Source organism: Triticum urartu, unplaced genomic scaffold (assembly GCF_056163025.1).
Source record: "Triticum urartu cultivar PI428250 unplaced genomic scaffold, HENAU_Tu73 scaffold2, whole genome shotgun sequence".
NCBI classification, from domain to species: Eukaryota; Viridiplantae; Streptophyta; class Magnoliopsida; order Poales; family Poaceae; genus Triticum; species Triticum urartu.
In genome coordinates, this window is record NW_028260368.1 from 4,630,404 (window position 1) to 4,642,587 (window position 12,184).

Sequence of the window (12,184 nt, forward strand, 5' to 3'; positions counted from 1 at the left end):
TGTAGGATGGTCTGGCCTATTGCTCTTTCCTTGTGCTTATTTCGCTTTAGGGGGTTGGTTTACAGGGACAACTTTTGTAACTTCTTGGTATACCCATGGATTGGCTAGTTCCTATTTGGAAGGTTGTAATTTCTTAACCGCAGCAGTTTCTACCCCTGCCAATAGTTTAGCACACTCTTTGTTGCTACTATGGGGGCCCGAAGCACAAGGAGATTTTACTCGTTGGTGTCAATTAGGCGGTCTATGGACTTTTGTAGCTCTCCACGGGGCTTTTGCACTAATAGGTTTCATGTTACGCCAATTTGAACTTGCTCGGTCTGTTCAATTGCGGCCTTATAATGCAATCTCATTCTCTGGTCCAATTGCTGTTTGTTGTTTCTGTATTCCTTATTTATCCACTGGGGCAATCTGGTTGGTTCTTTGCGCCGAGTTTTGGCGTAGCAGCGATTATTTCGATTCATCCTTTTCTTCCAAGGATTTCATAATTGGACGTTGAACCCATTTCATATGATGGGAGTTGCCGGAGTATTAGGTGCGGCTCTGCTATGCGCTATTCATGGAGCGACCGTAGAAAACACTCTATTTGAGGACGGTGATGGTGCAAATACCTTCCGTGCTTTTAACCCAACTCAAGCTGAAGAAACTTATTCAATGGTCACTGCTAACCGCTTTTGGTCCCAAATCTTTGGTGTTGCTTTTTCCAATAAACGTTGGTTACATTTCTTTATGCTATTTGTACCCGTCACCGGTTTATGGATGAGTGCTATTGGCGTAGTTGGCTTGGCTCTGAACTTACGTGCCTATGACTTTGTTTCCCAGGAAATCCGTGCAGCGGAAGATCCTGAATTTGAGACTTTCTACACCAAAAATATTCTTTTAAACGAGGGTATTCGTGCGTGGATGGCAGCTCAGGATCAGCCTCATGAAAATCTTATATTCCCTGAGGAGGTTCTACCACGTGGAAACGCTCTTTAATGGAACTTTCGTTTTAGCTGGTCGTGACCAAGAAACCACCGGCTTTGCTTGGTGGGCTGGGAATGCCAGACTTATCAATTTGTCCGGTAAACTGCTTGGAGCTCATGTAGCTCATGCCGGATTAATCGTATTCTGGGCCGGAGCAATGAACCTATTTGAAGTGGCCCATTTCGTACCAGAAAAGCCCATGTATGAACAAGGGTTGATTTTACTTCCACACTTAGCTACTCTAGGTTGGGGAGTAGGGCCAGGGGGGGAAGTTCTAGATACTTTTCCGTACTTTGTATCTGGCGTACTTCACCTAATTTCCTCCGCAGTCTTAGGCTTCGGTGGCATTTATCACGCGCTTCTGGGACCCGAGACTCTTGAGGAATCTTTTCCATTCTTTGGTTATGTCTGGAAAGATAGAAATAAAATGACTACAATTTTGGGTATTCACTTAATTTTGTTAGGTCTAGGTGCTTTTCTTCTAGTACTCAAGGCTCTTTATTTTGGCGGTGTATATGATACCTGGGCCCCTGGGGGGGGAGATGTAAGAAAAATTACCAATTTGACCCTTAGTCCCAGTGTTATATTTGGTTATTTACTAAAATCTCCTTTTGGTGGAGAAGGGTGGATTGTTAGTGTAGATGATTTAGAAGATATAATTGGTGGGCATGTATGGTTGGGTTTTATTTGTGTATTTGGCGGAATTTGGCATATTTTAACCAAACCCTTCGCATGGGCTCGCCGTGCATTTGTATGGTCTGGAGAAGCTTACTTGTCTTATAGTTTAGCTGCTTTATCTGTCTTTGGTTTTATCGCTTGTTGTTTTGTATGGTTCAATAATACAGCTTATCCGAGTGAGTTTTATGGACCCACCGGGCCAGAAGCTTCTCAAGCTCAAGCATTTACTTTTCTAGTTAGAGACCAGCGTCTTGGAGCTAATGTGGGATCCGCTCAAGGACCCACAGGTTTAGGTAAATATCTAATGCGTTCCCCAACTGGGGAGGTTATCTTTGGAGGGGAAACTATGCGTTTTTGGGACCTTCGTGCTCCATGGTTAGAACCTCTAAGGGGCCCCAACGGTTTGGACTTGAGTAGGTTGAAAAAAGACATACAACCTTGGCAAGAACGACGCTCAGCAGAATATATGACCCACGCTCCTTTAGGCTCTTTAAATTCCGTGGGTGGCGTAGCTACCGAGATCAATGCAGTTAATTATGTCTCTCCTAGAAGTTGGTTATCAACTTCTCATTTTGTTCTAGGATTCTTCTTTTTTGTGGGCCATTTATGGCATGCAGGAAGAGCCCGAGCTGCTGCAGCAGGTTTTGAAAAGGGAATCGATCGTGATTTGGAACCTGTTCTTTACATGAACCCTCTTAACTAAGATTTTCTTATTTATACCTGTTCTACTTTTTTTCTGTTCTGGCTCGGTTATTCCATCTAGCCGAGCCATTCATTCCTTTTTATGAAAGAAAGATAAGGGACAGAAAAAAAAAATAAATAAAAATGAAAGAAACAAACGTATTCAATAAGCAAAAGGAGAGAGAGGGATTCGAACCCTCGATAGTTCCTAGAACTATACCGGTTTTCAAGACCGGAGCTATCAACCACTCAGCCATCTCTCCACAGCCTAATCCTTATTTTACTCCTACAAATAGAACATAGCCATATAAAAAATAAAAAGATTTATTAGCCTCTAGAAAGATATCAGATACAAGTTCCTTTTCGATATATCTCTGTATACTGTATACACGGATACAGGATCCGCTATACCCGCTTGTGAAATAAAGAGTAAATAATCTCTTCTCACCCCCATATCCAAATAAAAAAGCGGTTTAAGTAATAAATTTGAATTAAAGAGAAGAATCAATGGATTCATGATTAAACCCCTCCTACTTCTTGTATTTTTTTACAATTTTGGTTTAAGTGAGGGATCAAATATGTAGTCAACTTTATTTGATGGTAGCTTGGAGGATTAGAAATATGACTATTGCTTTCCAATTAGCTGTTTTTGCATTAATTGCGACTTCCTCAGTCTTAGTAATTAGTGTACCCCTTGTATTTGCTTCTCCTGATGGTTGGTCAAATAATAAAAATGTTGTATTTTCCGGTACATCATTATGGATTGGACTAGTCTTTCTCGTAGCTATTCTGAATTCTCTCATTTCTTAAATGAAATTTGGTTAATATTTATTAACCCCATAAAAAAGAAATAATAAAGGCCATTTCTTCTAAAAAATTAGAATAGTGAGACGTATTAAAACGCAATTTGCGTTCCGAATTGCTAGCTCTTCTCTTTCAGTATTATGAAATTCCATTCCCATTAGAATATTCATTGACAGATAATAAAAAAAGGAAAACTCTAATATAATAGAAAATGAAATGAAACGGTCGACCCAGACATAGAAGGTCGACCCAGGCGGATATACGCTATAAAATATATACCGTAGCGAGCGTAGTTCAATGGTAAAATATCTCCTTGCCAAGGAGAAGATACGGGTTCGATTCCCGCCGCTCGCCCGCTTAATTTATCAAAGTACTATGATAAAAAGTTTAGTCTAGTTAACTGTTTAACTACTTATATTAAATTAAGTATTAATTAGGTGTTAGTCTAGTGCCGTATCCCTTACTATCTTACCCTTCCTTTGCATCCCACTCAAAAAAAGAGGGCGCTCCAGAGGCAGAAATAGAACTCGCCAACAGAGCTCCAAAAATTGGGTATTAACTGAGACAAACAACGGGCAAACTTTTTTTAAAGGGAAGGGAGAGGTAGACTGTCCCTTTCGTTTCATTTTTATTTTCTGCAGGGTAGGGAGAGGCCTTGCGCCTTCTTTTTTTGAAGGCAAGTGACTTCGCAAACTGCTCAATTTTGCCCTCTAGGGCCGGGAACTAATGAATAAAAAAGGGTTGGATACGCCCCTCTACCATACATATCTAGAGAAATAGAATAGTCCTTTTATACAGACTGCTAAGTGCGGAGACGGGAATCGAACCCGTGACCTCAAGGTTATGAGCCTCGTGAGCTACCAAACTGCTCTACTCCGCTCTGGAGTACCAGAAACTGGTGGACAAAAAAGGCTTGAATACAAGCCTCTAACATGTCTAGACAAATAGAATACTCCTTTTATACAGAATGGAGCGGGTAGCGGGAATCGAACCCGCATCGTTAGCTTGGAAGGCTAGGGGTTATAGTCGACGTTGGTTGATTATTTTTAACGTCTCTAATTCAAAACCGAACATGAAATTTTGATTTCATTCGGCTCCTTTATGGATATTCTCACCACTTAACATCTATGTCAGCTTTTCTATTTGAATGGAACCAAAGCTCTCCGCTTTCTAGATGATCCTTATAGAGTAGGAGATAGAAATTCTATCTAAATTCATCTAATCTACTTACTTCGTTCCCTAATTTCATTCAAGAGATCCTGAGGAAAAGAATTGGGTTTCCACCGAGCTGAAACAATATGCGGATGGTTCTAGTAAACCAAAACTATCGTTTTTTAGCTATTTGGCTTCCTTATTCCTTATTTTAAGAAGATTTAGTTACGATTGGAAATCAACTTTTTTGTATCTTCATCCATAGATCCTTTACTCATATTTTCAAAATTGGAATACTTAATCCAATGCAAAATTATGCTTCGCGACTCTGTACTCATAATCCTATTTTTATTTTGGATGCAATTTAAATTAGTCTTTGGATACAAATCGCCAGAATGTATATTCTTCCTCAATATGCTATTGAGAGGAAAAGGATTTAATCCTTTATAAGAACTAAAGTTTTCATCGGAATATAAAAATAAAAAACTTAAGGATGCCTTAAGTATATCATTTCAAATTCAGTTATTAATAGAACGAATCACACTTTTACCACTAAACTATACCCGCTACATTGTAGATTATGGTATAAATGGTACCCTTTGTCAAGGATAGCCATTTGACAAGAAGGCTAATTCCCCCTTATTGAATCAGATGGAGAAGGTTCATGACACTGAGCCGTTGGTACTTCTACTTCGATCGCTCGCCTTTACTTTAGGATTTAGATAGCCCCTCTGGTCTGTAAAAAAAATCTTTTCTTACCATGCTAATAGCGCCTGAACCAAATGTATTTATTTTGATTAGGATCCTATTCTACGGTTACGACTACAATAATAATTATTTACTTTGCAAGGACGTAAGTGTGTCAGACTGCTAAATTGTTTTATTATTCCTACAATATAAACTAGGGGATATAGGGGGTAACACTGTCCCTATAAATTCCTTTTTTCCTTTTCTTTTTTGTCCAGAATTGAACAAAAAAGAAATTATGGAAGATGTTTTCTTCCCCCATTAAGTCCGAGCCATAGAGTAAGAGTGAGATGAGTTTTCCAAATTCATCATAGACTTTCCCTATGGCTTGATAGAAGTAAGCAGCAAAGAGTCGTAACTTAAAGAAAAAAACGGACAGGGCCGACAGATTTACCTGATGTAAAGAAGATCCTAAAAGTCTCTGATTAGTCGACTCTCTCCATTTAACACTTTCCTCTCTCTCCTTTTTTCCACTGACTCAATTCTAGTTTATTAGATTCTTGTTTAAAAGAATGCAAAAAGTTCAATAGAACTAAGAACACATAAAAAATAGCATAGAGGATCAAGGCCATTACCAAAAGTTCCTCCCAAGGATCCTATATCCTATTGGGTATCTGTTCCCCGCCTTTTCCCGCTAGGATCGGAAATCTTATATTTTCCATATCCATATACCGTTGAATCCTTGGGGTTCCAGAATCCGCCTATTTTACTAGTCTTCGGAAACGGAAAACCCTGAACCAAGAAGAGTTGGATATGTTATGTAGGGTATGTTTTTTTTTATTAATTTTATTTTGAGCTCTCAAGATATCGATATATACATATACAATCTCTACATAATGTCTCTCTCTCTATCTCTATATATTATATATATAATATGTACATTATGCAGTAGACCCATAATGGGAAATCCAAGTGGCTAATTTTTGAATTAAATAAAAAGCCCTTTTAACTCAGTGGTAGAGTAATGCCATGGTAAGGCATAAGTCATCGGTTCAAATCCGATAAAGGGCTTTTTAAATTAGTGGTAGAGTAATCTCGTGCTAAGACGTAAGTCGTTGGTTCGAATCTGATAGAGTACTTTTCTACTAAATTGATTCACTTTTTTTCTTTGTTTTGAAACTTTCTCTATATTTTTAGAGAATTTTATGACTTAGTGCGGGATGGATGCATTTTTGGTATGAACACTAAATGAAGCACGGAGAATTAATCTATAACGATCAACTAAAAAAAATCCTAGATGAAAACATAACAGAAAAGTTGGAAAAACTCTTTGCTTTGGATCTATTTATACTTTTCGAGTATATTGACAATTCCAAAAAACTGCTCATACTATGATTATAGTATAATCACGAGCGGTTGTATATGGCCCTATCGTCTAGTGATGCCCCTATCGTCTAGTGGTTCAGGACATCTCTCTTTCAAGGAGGCAGCGGGGATTCGACTTCCCCTGGGGGTAGGGAGTATTATGAAAGGAGGTTAATCATAGATTAGCAAAAACCCTAGAATAAATTCTTCCTGGGTCGATGCCCGAGTGGTTAATGGGGACGGACTGTAAATTCGTTGACAATGTCTACGCTGGTTCAAATCCAGCTCGGCCCAAACCAAAAATCTAGGGCTTCGTGAGTATGAACTAAATCCTTTTGTTTTTCTTCCATAAAATAAAATGTCTGATCTATAGAAATAAAAGATAAAGAAAAAAGGGAAATTTTTTTTTCTAATCCATATCTCTCTCATTCCTTTCTTACAAACAAAAGAGTTTTTCTTATTGAAGGCTGGATTATTATCCATTTTTAGTGATAAAAAATCACGACATACTAGTTATGTCACTCTCACTATACCCACGTATAATATAATATGTGGGTATGTAGTATATGATTCGTCTATTTCTTAGAGTACGAAAGACGAATCGAATCTTCTTATGGTTCTATTTAAGAATGGGTATGCCATACACCCCGCGGGGATTGTAGTTCAATTGGTCAGAGCACCGCCCTGTCAAGGCGGAAGCTGCGGGTTCGAGCCCCGTCAGTCCCGAACTAGGGTTCAATGAATGGAGAAATTGATATTTCCTTTTTCCATGAAAAAAAGGGGCAGGGAGCAAGATCAAATACCCACAGGGCACCCTTACTTCACTTTTTTATTTTGCATCTCTCATTAAAGAGGGAGGGAGGGCATATAGGAATTTTTTTTTCACTACTCCCAATCGATAAAGAAAGACACACATACGATATGTGGATTAGTAGAATTTAGGATATTATATTACTCTATCTTTCTTTATGATGATACCATCCTCATCTTAATTTCCTATTCCACTCTTATGGAATAGAGTACCGGTATTTTACCGGAATCCATACATAAATCGTATTCCCTTTTTATTTCAGACCTCTTTTCCCCATCTCACTTCTACTGCTTATTTGGATGTCTATGTGACCCATAGAAAGTGAAAGTTGGTCATATAATACATACATAATTGTATGTATAACTATAAGAAAAAGGAAGGGAAATTGTATAAGATTAAGAAAGTATAAGATTAAGAAAGCTCGTGGGTTAGAGATATAGAAAAGAAAAAGTAGAAAAGGATTAAAAAAGAGGGAATTCCTAATCCAATCAAAAAACCCATTTTGGTCTTAGTGTGGATAGAGGATCTTCCTATGTTATACTATATAACTCTCATCCGTGAAATATAACTCTCATCCATGAATTGATTTGATAGATCCGATATTCATAATATTGAATTGATTCAGTATTATCAGAATGCAAGCCCTACCCTTGAATTTACAAGATACCCCTTTTTCCTCTCCATGGGATTACATCCCGAGTTATTGTGAAAATAAAAAATAAAGAGGTTATGGAAGTCAATATTCTCGCATTTATTGCTACTGCACTGTTCATTCTAGTTCCTACTTCTTTTTTACTTATTATTTATGTAAAAACAGTCAGCCAAAATAATTAATTGGAATTCCAATTAATCATTGAAGAAATTAAAAAGGGATTAAATAAAAAAAATCCAAGTCTTAAATGAAAGGATCTGGTTGGAATCTTAAAGTGTGGTAGAAAGAACTACATATAGTTTTTTCTACGACACTTTAGATTCTTTCTATTATATTATCTTTGAATCTACATAGAATAGATTAGTAGATTGAAATAGTTAAGTAGTCTAATTCAATTTCTTTTTTCATTGCATCCACTTAATTTCAATCAGGTCAAAATAAAAAAATCTAAGACAATTCTTGACCAAAGAATCCATGGAAGGAAAGAAAAATAATATGAAGAATAGACTATAGTAAAAAGTAAAAGGAAATGGAAAATGTGTGATATGCCGTGAATAGTTCCGTGGAAGAAAGTCTAATTTTCTTATGTATAGAACTTTTTTTAACCATTCGTCATTTCTAGTAGAAATTCTGAATTGGTATAATGGCTCTTTCTTACATTACAACTTACAATACAAGAGTTTCTTACAGGAGTGAAACAAAACTAAAGAAAAAGATTAAAGAATAACGTTTGACAAAATGATTAATGCAAAATGATCCATTAAAGAAAAGAATTGATACAACAATTTGATTACTTAATCAATTAGTAGTATCCCTAGAGTCCACTCCTTCCCCATACTACTAGTGAAAGAGAAAATGTAAAGACTACCATTAAAGCAGCCCAAGCGAGACTTACTATATCCATCTAAATTATGTCTCCTATTTCTATGAAGGGATTATTCTACTATTGATCAATAATCATAGTGGAATCAAGGGTACAGAGTCAAAAAGGGATTCCGCCCTAAGGCCATGGATCAATCAGTTCAAGGAATTTACTCCTAACAAATTCTTATAGGAATTCTGGTAGAATTAGAGAGCATTAAAAATACGAGATACTATAGCCCTTTTTTCCTTAAAAAAGAAAGAGTACGGGAATGATGTCCTGAATAGAAGAAGCGGGAATAGGAAGATTTTTTATTCCTTTTGTTACTCTTTTTTTTTTTTTTAAGCAAAGGACGCCCGAATATACCATAAAATTATCGATAGATAAATATTTATTGGATACCTACCTTACCTAATGTTTATTTTTGACCTAAACCCTGCAGCCTTGCTTTGTATCATTCTATGAAAGAATGAAGAGATTTTATCCATAATACAACTCCTAAATTGATTTTTGATCGACCTATTTAATCTGATTCTCGTTAGAATTAAGTAGTCCTTACTTTAGTGTATGTAGGTAACATAAGATGTACGATAAAAAAATGTATAATAATTAGTAAGTCTTGATATTCTTTCGTGGAGTCCCTTCTTGAATCTTAGATTGAAAAAAAAAAAGAATGCCCCTTAGGGACCTTTCTTTGGATACCAAGATTTCTGACATCTTATCCTCGTATTTTAAAATTATCAAATCGAATCTCAATTAAGAACCAATTCAAATTCATATAATAAAAGAATAAGGAAACACTACCTCACCCCTATTGATAACCATTTTGGCCACTACCGTCAAAACAAACCCTAACCCTAGTTTGAGGATAGAACTATGGTATGGTTTCTCTAAACCCAGTATCGGCAGGCCCAGTTACTCTCTTGCCCGAACTTATGCGAAGTAAAAATTTATCGAATTCGATCAGCACTATAAAAAAAACCTAAGTATTTTATTGATCAGGCGGCACCCAGATTTGAACTGGGGATAAAGGATTTGCAGTCCCCTGCCTTACCGCTTGGCCATGCCGCCAAAAAATCCGATCAAAAATCTAGAAAACAGCAAGTATTCATCCACGTTTTCTTACGAAAAGCCCCTTTTATTTTGAATATAATTCTACTTACTTTTTTCCAATCTTTTTCAAAAAATCTATTCCTGCTTTTTTTGATCCAGTTTCTATTATTCTCCTCGATAGATTCTATCTTAAAACATACATTGTTAACACAATAAAACTTCCCATTTCTTTCTATTGAGATGAAAAAGAAGAAAAAGTGGATTTCTATTCACAGGCTGCAAAATTCAGAATAAATTGGAACCGTTAACTAGAATTCTCTTTTTTTTATTGCAGTAGTGAACTACTCTTAAATCGGTATTATCTCCCCCCCCTTCAATGGCATAATAAAATATTATGGCTTTATGCTTAATCCGTGTATAGGTAAACTTTAGGTCCGAACAGCATTATTATCCAAAGATCCCCTTTATGTACATATCTCTATGGGGAATCATGCTTTAATTTTTCAAAGTATTAAATTAAATATCTTGAATAAAAAAAGGAAATTTGCTCTGATATAGAGTATAACCTGACTATCTTGGCGTACCCAAGTGAAATTACGATAAAAGAAAAGCATGGATATGGGGAGAGGTGGATAACTAGATTGGCATGTACTTAAAAAAGGGACTTACTTTATTTTAGAATTCCACAATGAAATACTGAATTTTCTAGCAATTATACTACTCCGATCCGAAATAAAAAAGAACCCTCAAATTATTTTGAGAAATTAAAGTAAGCACGCTATTCTAAATCGAAGTAAAGTCAAACTTTCTAGTATATTATATTACGGCTTTATTACATTCATAGAAAGGAGATAAAATGAGAAATCTTTGCCATCCAATCTGATTAGAATATCATAACATAAAGTATAAGTGGCAGAATTTTTTTTGTAGGAATGTTTTATCAATTCATTTTCATTTCATTTGTACCCCTGGCAAACTCGAACTTTCGTCCAAATGGTCTCTATTCATATGTATGAAATACATATATGAAATACGTATGTGGAGTTCCCTAGAATTTCATGTGATTCAGTAAACAGAATATAGATTCCATGATTGCTAGATCGATCCATAGGGATTGATGAAGAGTGAGCTGATAATGGAATTTTTCTTTGATAAACAGGAAACTTAAGATTAAGATGCTCCGGAATGGAAACGAGGGAATGTCCACAATACCCGGATTTAGTCAGATCCAATTCGAGGGATTTTGTAGGTTCATTAATCAAGCCTTGGCAGAAGAACTTGACAAGTTTCCAACAATTAAAGATCCAGATCACGAAATTGCATTTCAATTATTTGCGAAAGGATATCAACTGCTAGAACCCTCGATAAAAGAAAGAGATGCTGTGTATGAATCACTCACCTATTCTTCCGAATTATATGTATCTGCGAGATTAATTTTTGGTTTCGATGTGCAAAAGCAAACCATTTCTATCGGAAACATTCCTATAATGAATTCCTTAGGAACCTTTATTATAAATGGAATATACCGAATTGTGATCAATCAAATATTGCTAAGTCCTGGTATTTACTACCGCTCGGAATTAGATCATAAGGGAATTTCTATCTACACTGGCACTATAATATCAGATTGGGGGGGGAGATCGGAATTAGCAATTGATAAAAAAGAAAGGATATGGGCTCGCGTGAGTAGAAAACAAAAGATATCTATTCTAGTTCTATCATCAGCTATGGGTTCGAATCTAAGAGAAATTCTGGATAATGTTTCCTACCCTGAAATTTTCTTGTCTTTCCCGAATGCTAAAGAGAAGAAGAGGATTGAGTCAAAAGAAAAAGCTATTTTGGAGTTTTATCAACAATTTGCTTGTGTAGGTGGGGACCTGGTATTTTCGGAGTCCTTATGCGAGGAATTACAAAAGAAATTTTTTCAACAAAAATGTGAATTAGGAAGGATTGGTCGACGAAATATGAATCGGAGACTTAATCTTGATATTCCTCAGAACAATACATTCTTGTTACCACGAGATGTATTGGCCGCTACGGATCATTTGATTGGAATGAAATTTGGAACGGGTATACTTGACGATGACGATATGAATCACTTGAAAAATAAACGTATTCGTTCGGTTGCGGATCTGTTACAAGATCAATTCGGATTGGCTCTTGGTCGTTTACAACATGCAGTTCAAAAAACTATTCGTAGAGTATTCATACGTCAATCGAAACCGACTCCCCAAACTTTGGTAACTCCAACTTCAACTTCAATTTTATTAATAACTACTTATGAGACCTTTTTTGGCACATACCCGTTATCTCAAGTTTTTGATCAAACGAATCCATTGACACAAACTGTTCATGGGCGAAAAGTGAGTTGTTTAGGTCCTGGAGGGTTGACGGGGAGAACCGCAAGTTTTCGGAGCCGAGATATTCATCCGAGTCACTATGGGCGTATTTGTCCAATTGACACGTCTGAAGGAAT

The 12,184-nt window shown here is 36.4% G+C and overlaps 4 non-coding genes across 4 annotated transcripts; 1 reads left to right on the top strand and 3 right to left on the bottom strand.

Annotated features, from left to right (window-relative positions):
• Positions 1 to 2,497: 2,497 nt before the first annotated feature.
• TRNAS-UGA (transfer RNA serine (anticodon UGA)) lies at positions 2,498 to 2,585 on the bottom strand. Its single transcript has one exon. It is a non-coding gene; the product is annotated as a tRNA-Ser (tRNA).
• Positions 2,586 to 3,932: 1,347 nt separating this feature from the next.
• Positions 3,933 to 4,006, bottom strand: TRNAM-CAU (transfer RNA methionine (anticodon CAU)). The gene has a single exon. It is a non-coding gene; the product is annotated as a tRNA-Met (tRNA).
• Positions 4,007 to 5,964: 1,958 nt separating this feature from the next.
• Positions 5,965 to 6,036, top strand: TRNAT-GGU (transfer RNA threonine (anticodon GGU)). Its single transcript has one exon. It is a non-coding gene; the product is annotated as a tRNA-Thr (tRNA).
• A 3,619-nt stretch (positions 6,037 to 9,655) lies between these two features.
• Positions 9,656 to 9,726, bottom strand: TRNAC-GCA (transfer RNA cysteine (anticodon GCA)). The gene has a single exon. It is a non-coding gene; the product is annotated as a tRNA-Cys (tRNA).
• Between the last annotated feature and the right edge of the window lie 2,458 nt (positions 9,727 to 12,184).